The sequence below is a fragment of the Heterodontus francisci genome, chromosome 41, assembly GCF_036365525.1.
Source record: "Heterodontus francisci isolate sHetFra1 chromosome 41, sHetFra1.hap1, whole genome shotgun sequence".
NCBI classification, from domain to species: Eukaryota; Metazoa; Chordata; class Chondrichthyes; order Heterodontiformes; family Heterodontidae; genus Heterodontus; species Heterodontus francisci.
This window is the reverse complement of record NC_090411.1, coordinates 19,667,290-19,679,325: the sequence shown is the minus strand read 5'-3', so window position 1 is coordinate 19,679,325 and position 12,036 is coordinate 19,667,290. Positions and strand designations below refer to the sequence as shown.

Below are 12,036 nucleotides of genomic sequence, written 5' to 3'. Positions count from 1 at the left end.
CCAAGGAGAAAGACCTCTTTGTTCCCTCCACTCCAGCCTCAAGAGTAGCTCTTTCTGGGAATAGAATCCTTAGATGATTCTGCAGGCAGTGGAAAATTCCAAGTCCTCTCTCTCTCGGTCTCAAGCCTCCCTCCCCCAGCCTCACATACACCGCCCCCAAATCCTCTGACACCACACCTCACAACACCAGTGGAATTCGGGCCTCACTGGCAGGATGTGAAAACAGCAAGCGTGCCCTGTCACCTTCAAAGTGTCACACCACCGCTCCAGGTGCCTGCCTGCTGGGAATTTCTCAAGCAGCCTCCAGTTTCTGCTCCTGAATCCGCAAAACTTTAGCAGGGGCAGGTCTCCCGAAATCTCCGCACGGACAACAGAACCCCCCCCCCTCCCTTCTCTTTCAAATCCAGTTTGAGGTAGTTACAGAGACAACTCAGGACCCTCACTATAAAGAAAGGTAGGTGTTTTTAAATGATTGCTTCATTGATCAGTAACTTTTTTGTTATTTTCTTAACCCCTCTATTCTCTTCTCTGCATTGTTGACTGAAACTGGGCAAAGTTTCACAGGCTTTGGTGTCTCACCGAAGTGGTGATCTAAGACGGTGAGGGTTGGCGGGTTGCCGAGTGTACCATGGCTGTGCCAAATCCCATCCACACGGGCACACTTTGCAGTAGGATGCAAATGAGGAACTGGAACCCGGGTCTAATAATAACCCTTTGTAGCCTAGTCAATTGTACCTCCTCTACGATCAACCCCTGCTGAGGTCACCCAACTCACTGCAGGTCACAAACTGACCTTGAAGGTCAAGTAGCACAAAGAGAATTGTGTTCAGCTTTTGGGAAGTGTTGTTTTGCTTGTATTTTCTGCATTTTCCTCCCTCTCTTTCCTGGAGCTGCCCAGTCAGTCTAACAGAGAACGAGTCATAGAATAACACAGCACAGAAGGAGGCCATTAAGTCTATCGTGCCTGTGCTGGCTCTTTGAAAGAGCTATCCAATTAGTCCCATTCCCTGGGCTGGATTTTGTGCAGCAGGCGGGGCTCCCGGCATCAGGCCTAAAAGGCGAGGGGATTCCCACCTCTGTATTTTTCAGCACCCCCGGAGCGAAGCTCCAGGCTTTAGCTGTCAAAGTTTAAGGAGGTCCTTTAAAGACTTAATAGGGACGGGGATCCTGCCCCCAAGAGCTGCCCGCCAATCACAGGGCTGGCAGCTGAGCAGTATCAGCAGCCCCACTGGGATCAGTGGCCACTGCTGGTACTGCAGAGGCAAAGCGGCATCGCTGGGGCTAGTGCCAGAAGACCCTGGCAATGGGGGTGGAGGGGTGGTTGTTCGGTCCAAGGGGAGGGGGTGTGGGGGGGGGGGTTACACTTGTTCCCGGTGGGGGTCCTCCATTGGCCACAAATTACCTATAAAGGAGGCCCCCCCCCTCCCCCCACCCCCGACCAAGCCCGCAGGGAGGGCGCCTTGGTTTCCAAGGCATCGTCCCCACGTGGCGGAGGTAGCCCCCCGCCCCACTCCGGCAACTGCTAAAGGCTCTTATTTGGCCTCTGGGCAGAAAGGTTGTTGTCGATCTATCCTACCCCCGGGAGAATCAGAACCAGGATTCCCGGCATCAGGTTCGTGGCGGGCGATTCTGTCCTGATTCTCTGGACCGCCCCCCCTCCCCACCATGAAACCTGCTGTCGTAATAAGAACAAAATCCGGCCCCACCACCACCCTCCCCGCCCCGTTCTTTCCCCACAGCCCTGAACATTTCTCCTTTTCAAGTATTTATCCAATTCCCTTTGGAAAGATGAATCTCCTTCCATCACTCTTTCAGGCCGTGCTTTCCAGATCATAACAATTTGCTGCATTAAAAAAAAATCTCCTCATCTCCCCTTCCTTTGCCAATTACCTTAAATCTGTGTCCTCTGGTTACTGCCCGTGGAAACAGTTTCTCCTTATTTACTTTATCAATACCCTTCATGTTTTTGAATACACCAATCAAATCACCCTTATTCCTCTCTGCTCCAAGCAGAAGAATCCCAGCGTCTCTAGTCTGGTGGTTGCCACTTGGATGGTCTATGGCTGACCACCAGGGAGGATCCCACAGTTTCTTCCCTCCTTGTGGAGGCTTGCTTGCCTCACTTGGGGTGGAGGGGATATGGAGTCACTTTTCCTTGGGACACAAAATCCTGGTAACTCTCAGCAATTTTGTTAAGTTTCCCAGCACTCATAATGGTAGGTTTACTGGGTCTTATTGCCGCAGTTAATGCCACAACCTGGTCTGCTGTGCTTTCTATCAGGGCCCCTTTTCCTGCACTGGTCTGGTGTGCCCTGATTAATCCTGCAGGTTTTCCCCATGACTTCCAGCAGTCAGCTCGAAGGTGACCTACCTTGTTACAATGGAAACACACAGGTTTCCGGGGCTTCACTCCGGCTCTCATCACCATCCTTTTCGGCCTGAGGAGGGCCCCTGTGTGTCCAGCTTTCCTTTCTCGCCCATAGCTGTTCGAGCTCCGATCACACTCCCACCTTTTATCCTTTTCCGGTTTGTGGGGGTGATGTGGGAAGGGTTTCCCTTGGGATAAGGGCTTGTGTACAAGCTTAAATTCATCAGCCAGGATTGCTGCCTGCCTGACTCTTGGAACCTTTAGTTCCTCGATGTGTATTGTAATGGAAAGAAGAGGCGAGTCTTTGAACTCCTCGAGAAGAATCACCTCTCTAAGATGGTCATATGTGGGCTGTGTCTTGAGTGCCCATATCCACTGGTCAAAAGCAAGCTACTGAACTCTTTCAAACTCGAGGTAAGTTTGTTTAGACTGCTTTCGGAGGGTTTGGAATTTTTGGCTGTACACCTCCGGTACCAGCTCATATGCACTCAGGATAGCATTTCTAGTCATCTCAGAGTCTGATGAGCTCTCATCACATAACAGTGAATAAACCTCAAGGGCTTTTCCGGTAGTTTGCGTTGCAATAAAAGGGTCCTGCTCTCTGCTGGCCACTTCATCTGTTTTTCAAGCTTTTCAAAAGAGATGAAAAATGCTTCCACATCCCACTCATTGAACTTTGGAATCAACTTGGAGAACTTTAAGAGCTCAGCACTCGGTCCTGAGCTAGGGGTAGTTCCCTCACTAGCAGTGTCTTTACTGGGTGCATTGAGTATTCCTCTAGTTAATTCAAGCTGCCTTAGCTCCCTTTGGAAAGCTGTTTCCTTTTCCCTTTCCTGAAGCCCTCTCTCCTCTTTCTGTCTCTGGAAAGCTCTTTTTCTTTTTCTTGAAATTCTAATTCTAGTCTCCTTAGTTATAGCTGTATCTTCGTTAATGTTACCCTGTCTGTTTCCAACTCTAAACCTGTTTCTGAGTCTTCAGGTTCAAGTGCAAAATGGTTGGCCACATGTTTTAGGATTTCGGGTTTCCTAGCTTTCGGATGGATAGTAATCCCTAACTGCCCAGCTACATGCCTCAACTCTTCAATAGATAGGGCTTTTAACCTGTCTCAAGTTCCTTCACTTTGGTTAAGGAAGATATTGGCCTCAAATGTGGGCACTTTAGTACTCTAGCAGTGAAAACCACAAGAAAACCTGTTTTGAAGTTTTTAAATCTTTGCTTGGGATCAATTTGGCTTTCCACTTTCAATTTCATCTTTGTCTTTGGGTTTTGAGCCCAGATGCGAGCCCCCAAATTTCTGAGGAGGGTTCCTTGTCCTTCTCCTTGTTTGACTGCAACAGGGTTTATTCCTTTTTAAACAGTGGATGTGCTTATCAATTCAATGAGTGTTTAATACTTTTTCTGCTGTGCTCAGCAATGAACCAATTGGATAGGTTTTCTTGAGTTTAAACAAATAATGGGATAGTTTATTGAACTTAAAATCAAAACCCGATCTAAGTAAAATAATTAACTACGTTCCAACTTTCTCACTCTCTCTCACACACACATCTCACACACACACACACACATCTCACACACACACACACACATCTCACACACACACACACACATCTCACACACACACACACACATCTCACACACACACACACACACACACACACACACCACATCTCACACACACACACACACCACATCTCACACACACACAAAATAAGTTACAGAGTGATGAAGAATATTTGGTTGGATTAGAGTCCAGAACAAATAAAAATAATATACAGTCTTTGGGGTCTGGTAATTCAGTTGTTTTCCAGCTGAATTTGTGATTGGCTGTTAGAAGTGGCTCCCTTAGTTCAGGGTTTACTTGGAGACAGTGATGTAGGTGGCTTTCTCCCGGGATCTCTATCTGTAGCAACGATAGACTTGGATGTTGCAGACAGGCCGAAGGGCCTGTTTCAGTGCTGTATCTCTAAATAAAAAAATAAATAAATAAACAGTGTTTGTAACTTGCAGTATTACCTGGAGAAAGAGAGAGACAGCCCCTCTGGGGTCCTGCACTGATTAGCTCTCAAAGCTTGTCTGCTGTGTGTAACAGAAACTCCAGGTTTTCACACAGACTGGGGAGACTGTCACGTGATTCTCTCAATGTATTCTTTTTTCACTTTAATGAAGTCCAAGTCTAAAGAATCCCAATCTCTCTCAGGTCTTATTGTTTCAATGTTCAATCCCCTGAAAGTTCATCTCCACTAGTGTGAATGCTCCAAGCAGGCTTTGAATGTCTTGCTAATGAGGGCAATACCAGATAATTCACTCAAGTGTTCACGCCATTGTTCTAGATGAGAGCTTTTTAGACATGTGTCTCCACTTAGATGCCTTGGAATGTGAGGTATTTCAATGCAAATTGTGGTGGCCATCTTGGCTGCCAGTTTTTTAAAAGTTGAATGTAGGATTCCAACCAATGAATTAAAATCATCATTCAGCATAGCACGTTTCATGACAACAACCTTTTCTTTTCTAGAGAAAACAGCCCAGTCTGTTCAATCCTTTTCTTATAATGGAATTACTTTACACAGAGTGAGAAAGTGCACTATTCCCCAAGGCAGCATTCCTTGATAAATCCAAAACTTTATTTCAATGGAAAGAAAGTTGCCTGTGAGTGCAGTGGATCCCTCTGCCAGTTCAAAATTCTATTTTGAAAGGGTGGCCTCTGTCTTAGAGCTCTGAGTGACTGAGGCAGTGTTAGGACTGATGAAATAATTAATCGTAAGAGCACATCAGTAGATTAAGAATTGTACCTTTCTTTCCGTGTGACCGATGGGAATTCTGCTCCAAGGATAAACATTCATTGCGAGAGTTTGAGAAAGCAAACCTAGGTTGTTATTCTCAGGTCAATCAAAGTGAGAGCCAAGTCAGGAATCTCTGAGCCAAAACCCATTCCAAGTCAAATAAAGATTGGATCTGGCCACGGATATGGAGTGCCCTGCTGTATGGATCACTGTGGCTGTCATACTGCTGGGATGGTGAAATGGCGTCTGGTGGTTATCACAGACTCAAAATGATTGAGCATCCAATAAATTTGGGCGTATATGCACTGGCTGGTTTCACACTGATCCCCGCTGACCAGAAACATCCAATGCTCAATCGCCTACTCAATGCTGTTGGCTGACCCCAGCCAGGACGCAAGGTGCTACAATTGACCTCAGCACCTTTGAGTTTCCAGGCGGGTTATAGCTAAAAGAGGCCTTTAAGATTATGAAGGGGTTCCACAGAGTAGACATAGAGATGTTTCCACTTGTGGGATAGACCAAAAACTAGAGGACATAAATATAAGTTAGTCACTAATAAATCTAATCAAGAATTGCCCAGAGAGTGCTTAGTCCCTTCCTAACAGCACTGTGGGTGTACTTACACCGCCAGAACTGCAGCAGTTCAAGAAAGCATCACCTTCCCAAGGGCAATTAGGGATGCGCAATAAATACTGGCCTAGCCAGTGAGGCCCACATCTCACAAAGGAATAAAAAAAAAATGTGGAACCTGCTACCACAGAAAATAGTTGAGGCGAATAGCATAGTTGCTTTTAAGGTGAAGCTAGGTTAATACATGAGGGAGAAATCAGACAAAGTTCCTGTTCCTGATCCAATATTTCCTGGCTGGAAAGTGCAGTGTGTGGAGGTGGGGCAAGGATGGGTTCAGCTGATACACCCCCACTATAGACTGATGACACCCACTGATAGGTGAAGAATGACAACTATATGAAGGGCCTAGGGCTGTTGATACCATGGAACGGTCACTGCACAAGACAGCACCTTCAGGAGAGGCAAGGGAGAAAAAATGCATTTGCCAATCATGTTATTTGGGGATAAAGCCAGAAAATCCTTGTTTTGCGTAGATCACATGTCCAGGGATGGGGTCAAAACTGAGGCCTGTGAGTCACTTGCGGCCCAGAAACCCAGGCAACTCAGTCCCATTTCCACTCCTATTTTTTCGACTCCTGATTTGAACTTTATGGACTTTGTAAGGGTTGATTTTAATACTCTGACCTCATTGGCAGGGAATTAGGAATTCCCAGTGACACACATCTGATTAACGAGGTACGGCTACACCAGTTGTACATCCACTGTCACAACATTACCCGTCTCCGCCCCTACCTCAGCTCATCTGCTGCTGAAACCCTCATCCAAGCCTTTGTTACCTCCAGACTTGACTATTCCAACGCACTCCTGACCGGTCTCCCGCTCTGCTCCCTCTGTAAACTTGGGCTCATCCAAAACTCTGCTGTCCCTGTCCTAACTTGCAGCAAGCCCCATTCACTCATCACCCCTGTACTCACTGACCCACATTGGCTCTGTCTGGAAACGCCTCAATTTAAACTAGATTAAAAATTAAATGTTAATTCATTTTTATAAATGTGATTAAAATTAAGTTGCAGCCTGTCCAGATTGAATTGTTCCTTTCTTCAGGGGAAGGACAACAAAAATGGAATCTGTCCCTCAAATTTAAACAGCAACAACAACAACTTATATTTATATAGCACCTTTAATGTAGTCTCAGGGTGCTTTATGGGAGTGTTATCAAACAAAATTTGACACCGAGCCACTTAAGGAGATATTAGGACAGCCGACCAAAAGCTTATGAAGAGATAGGTTTTAAGGAGTATCCTAAAGGAGCACAGTGAGGCAGAGAGGTTTAGGGAGGGAATTCCAGATCTTAGGACCCAGGGACTTGAAGGCATCGCCGTCAATGGTGCAACAATTAAAGTCGGGAACAGTGAGAGACTAGAATTGGAGGAGCGCAGATATCTGGGAGGGTTGTAGGGGTGCAGGTAGTTACAGAGACAGGGAGGGGAGAGGCCGTGGAGGGCTTGGAAACATAGATGAGAATTTAAAAATTGAGGCATTGCTGGACTAGGAGCCAATGTAGGCCAAAGAGCATGAGGGTGGTGGGTGAATGGGACTAGGTGTGAGTTAGGATGTAGGTGGCAGAGTTTTGGATGAGCTCAGGTTTATATAGGGTGGTGGATGGGAGGCCAGCCAGAAGAATGCATTGGAATAATTGAGTCTGGAGGTAACAAAGGCATGGATGAGGGTTTCAGCAGCAGATGAGCTGAGGCAGGGGCAGAGTTGGGCAATGTTACAGAGGTGGGAGTAGGCAGTCTTGGTGATGGAATGGATGTCGCCAAAGTTCATCGTAGCCCCCCCTCTTCTGATGTGAGACCTGTTGTTGTACCAGGCTGTTTTTCCACCATCAGAACTTTGCTGCTCTGTGGACATGTTTATTAAAATCAGTCTGGTTTAAATGTTGCAATAAAATGTGAGATGTTAACAAGCATAAAAGGAGGGGGCCGAGGATAGATCCTCAAGGTTCTCCAGAGGTAACAATGCAGAAGTGGGAAGACAAGTTATTGCAGGTGATTCTCTGGCTGTGACTGGTTAGGTAAGAATGGAAGCAGGTGAGGGCAGTCCCAGCTGGACGACCGAGGCATTGGAGGAGGATGGTGTGGTCAACCACGTCAAAGGGTGCAGAGAGGTCGATGAGAGATTGTTTACCATGGTCTCAGTCACACAGGATTCCATTTGTGACGTTGATAAGAGCTGTTACTGTACAGCGGCAGGGGTGGAAGCCTGATCAGAGGTATTCAAACTTGGAGTTCGAGGAAAGATGGGCACGGATTTGGGAGACAATGACAAATTCAAGGACTTTGGAGCGGGAAAGGGAGGTTGGAGATGGGATGGTAGTTTGCAAGAATGGAGGGGTCATGGTGGGTTTTTTTAAAACAAAAATTTTAATTAAATTCCAACTCTGGTGTTGCAGTGGAAGAAGAAAGAGATGTTGGTCGATGAAGAAATGTTGGTCTGGAATCTTTTACAACCCCTAAGAAGGCAGACAGAAGCAAGTTTTTTTTATTCTTTCATAGGTTATGGGCATCGCTGGCAAGGTCAGCATTTGTTGCCTATCCCTAATTGCCCTTGAACTGAGTGGGCCATTTCAGAGGGCAGTTAGGAGTCAATCAGCCACATTGCTGTGGGTCTGAAGTAATATGTAGGCCAGACCAGGTAAGGACGGTAGATTTCCTTCCTTAAAAGACATTAGTGAACCAGATTTTATTTTTTAACAACAATCAATGATAGTTTCATGGCACCATTATAGAACTAGAATTCAATTCCATATTTTTATTAGTTAATTGAATTCCAATTCCACCAGCTGCCATGATGATTAGGTCATTAGCCTGGGCCTCTGGAATTCACTGCCCGTATCCGTGGTGGAGGAAGAAACTTTTCTCTGGTTCTATGGTCACTGGGCTAGTAATCCTTGGTGACTGAGACTGTGGTAAACTTTCCCTCTTCGTCCTTCTTGACCTGTCTGCAGCCCTTGACATGGTTGACCACACCATCCTCCTCCAATGCCTCTCCTCCATCGTCCAGCTGGGTGGGACTGCCCTCACCTGGTCCCATTCTTATCTAGCCAGAAAATCACCTGCAATAACTTGTCTTCCCACTTCTGTACTGTTCTCTCCAGAATCCCTCAAGGATCTATCCTTGGCCCCCTCTGGGTGCAAAGGTTTTTCCTCATGTCCCCTTTAATCCTTCTACCAATCACCTTAAATTTGTGCCCCCTGGTAACTGACCTCTCCGCTCGGGGAAACCGGTCCTTCCTGTCTACTCTATCTAGGCCCCTCATAATTCTGTACACCTCAATTAAGTCACCCCTCAGCCTCCTCTGTTTAAAGGAAAACAACCGTAGTCTACCCAATCTTTCCTCATAGCTGCAATTTTCAAGCCCTGGCAACATTCTTGTAAATCTCCTCTGTACTCTCTCCAGAGCAATTGTGTCCTTCCTGATGTGGTGACCAGAACTGTATGCAATACTCCAGCTGTGGCCTCACCAGCATTTTATACAGTTCCAGCATTACATCCTTGCTTTTGTATTCTATACCTCAACCAATAAAGGAAAGCATTCCATATGCCTTCTTCACCACTTTATCTACCTATCCTGCCACTTTCAGGGACCTGTGGACATGCACTCCAAGGTCTCTCACTTCCTCTACCCCTCTCAATATCCTCCCGTTTATAATGTATTCCCTTGCTTTGTTTTGCCCTCCCCAAGCGCATTACCTCACAATTCTCCAGATTGAATTCCATTTGCCACTTTTCCGCTCACTCAACCAAACCATTGATAGTTTTCTGGAGTCTACAGTCTTCACTATCAACTGCCTGGTCAATTTTTGTGTCATTTGCAAATTTCCCGATAATGCCTCCCACATTTAAGTCCAAATCATGAATATATACCACAAACAGCAAGGGACCCAACACTATGGAACACCACTGGAAACCGGCTTCCAATTGCAAAATCATCCGTCGATCATTACCCTTTGTTTTCTGTCTCTGAGCCAATTTTGGATCCAACTCACCACATTCCCCTCTATCCCATGGACTTTTAATATTCTGACCAGTCTGCCACGTGGGACCTTGTCAAATGCCTTACTAAAATCCATGCAGACAACATTCACTGCACTACCCTCATCAATCCTCCTTGTTACTTCCTCAAAAAATTCAATTAAGTTAGCAAGACACGACCTTCCCTTAACAAATCCACGCTGGCGGTCCCTGATTAATCCATGCCTTTCTAAGTAACAGTTTATCATATCTCTCAGAATTGAAATTACCACTACACCACCATCTTCCCTAAAGTTTAACATTCTACTTAAGACAGCACAGCACAACGCGCCCTCATTACTCTACTGAAATGTCAGTCTCAGTAAGTAGTCAACCCCTGGCTTTGGGACTTAAACCCACAACCTTTTACCTCAGAGGTGAGAGCACAGGCCACTCAGCTGTGGCTGCCATTTTTGTTAACATTTTCAAATGTTTCCTGTGCCCTTCGCTCAAACAATAGCACAGAAGACTATGTGACTGACTGGAGATGGAAACATTCAAATGAAATAGGACTTCCATACAACGCCACACTTCAACGCACTCATTTTCAGCAGCTTGTACCATTGTTTACTACTTGTATCCATGTTACTGCTGTGTAAAATATATAAAAACAATGCTAGTCACTATACAGCCTTTCAGTGGTAGGCATGTGTCTGAGGGAATTTGCTGGGAGGATTTGGACCTATTCTCTTACTCTACAATTAGTACATAGAGTTGCCAACTCTGGTTGGATGTATTCCTGGAGGTTTCATCACAAGACCTACTGCCTCCAACCACCCCACCCAGTCAAACATCCCTTTTTCACCATCTCTAATATTCTCATAATTAATAAATGAAAGTGTTCAAAGAAACTTTTAAAAGCACAAGTATTTTTAACACCCCTTTGATTTTTTGGGAGGGGTTTTGCTTGCAGCCATGTCCTGAAGATTAATCTTTCATGCCTGGAGACTCCAGGACAATCCTGGAGAGTTAGCAACCCTATGAGTACACAAGGGACAGCTTGAGGTATCAAATCCATTTTTTATGGTGAGTTTAATCTTGGAGCCTGGCACTTGATAACATTCAGGAAAAGCTATTAAAGTGGCAATAAACCAGAAGGTTGTGGGTTCAAGTCCCACCCCAGAGACTCTCGCAAATAATCTAGACTGACACTCCAGTGCAGTACTGAGGGAGTGCTGTACTGTCAGAGGTGCCATCTTTTATCCTCTCAGGTGGATGTAAAAGATCCAAGGGCACTGTTTCAAAGAAGAGCCGGGGAGTTCTCCCCGGTGTCCTGGTCAATATTTATCCCTCAACCAACATCATAAAATGAAATATATGATCATTATCACATTGCAGTTTGTGAGACCTTGCTGTGCGCATATGGGCTGCCGGGTTTCCCACATTACAACACTGACTGCGCTCAAAAGTATTGGCTGTGAATCACTTTGAGACATGTTGAGGTTGTGAAACATGTTATAGTAACACAAGTTCTTCCTTTCTGTAAGGTAAAATATATCGATACATTTCAATTTTATTTCCTATATTACAACAGTGATTATATTTCAAAAGTATTTGCATGTGCACCATACCTGCCCTAATCCCCTGCCTCTCTCACTTTGCTCACCTTCTTTTGCCACCTATTGCTTACAAATCAAACAGATGGGGCTTTTCCATTTGTGGTCACAAAGTTATACAGAACTCTCCATTTCTCTTAACATGCACAGCACTCTTGATCAACCTTTCCAATCTTGGGTCAAGACATGAAGGCCACTTTTAAATCATGAAGGGGTTCGACAGGGTAGATGTAGAGAAAATGTTTCCATTTGCAAGGAGACTAAAATTTCTTTACCCAGAGAGTGGTGGGAATGTGGAACTCACTAGCACAGAGAGCAGTTAAGGCGACTAACATAGATGCATTTAAGGAGCAAGTAGAGAAACAGATGGAATAGGAATAGAGGGTATCCAGATAGAATTAGATGAAGAGTAGGAGGCTCACGAGGAGCATAAACACTGGTATTGACCTGCCTGATGGCCTGATTCTGTGCTGTAAATTCTAGATAATTGTACAGATAAAGTTAAGCGGGAGTGGTTCGCTGATGGTAGCAATAACGAAAGTCAAGGGGAGGGATCAGGATTTCTGTTTTATTACAACTGGTCATTACCTGGCACTTGTCAGCCCAAGTCTCGGTTTCAGCTCTTTCTGTAAGCTGGCATTGGCTGCATCATTGTGAAGCTGAACATGTTGCAATTGTTCGTGAA

The 12,036-nt window shown here is 45.4% G+C and overlaps 1 protein-coding gene across 1 annotated transcript in view; it reads left to right on the top strand.

Moving 5' to 3' along the window:
- Positions 1–88: 88 nt before the first annotated feature.
- The window catches only part of LOC137353299 (chondroadherin-like protein), a 33,498-nt gene continuing 21,550 nt past the window's right edge, over positions 89–12,036 (top strand). The window contains exon 1 of the mRNA XM_068019427.1: positions 89–454. The gene's annotated coding sequence lies outside the window, so the exon portion shown is untranslated. The remainder of the gene's footprint in view (positions 455–12,036) is intronic.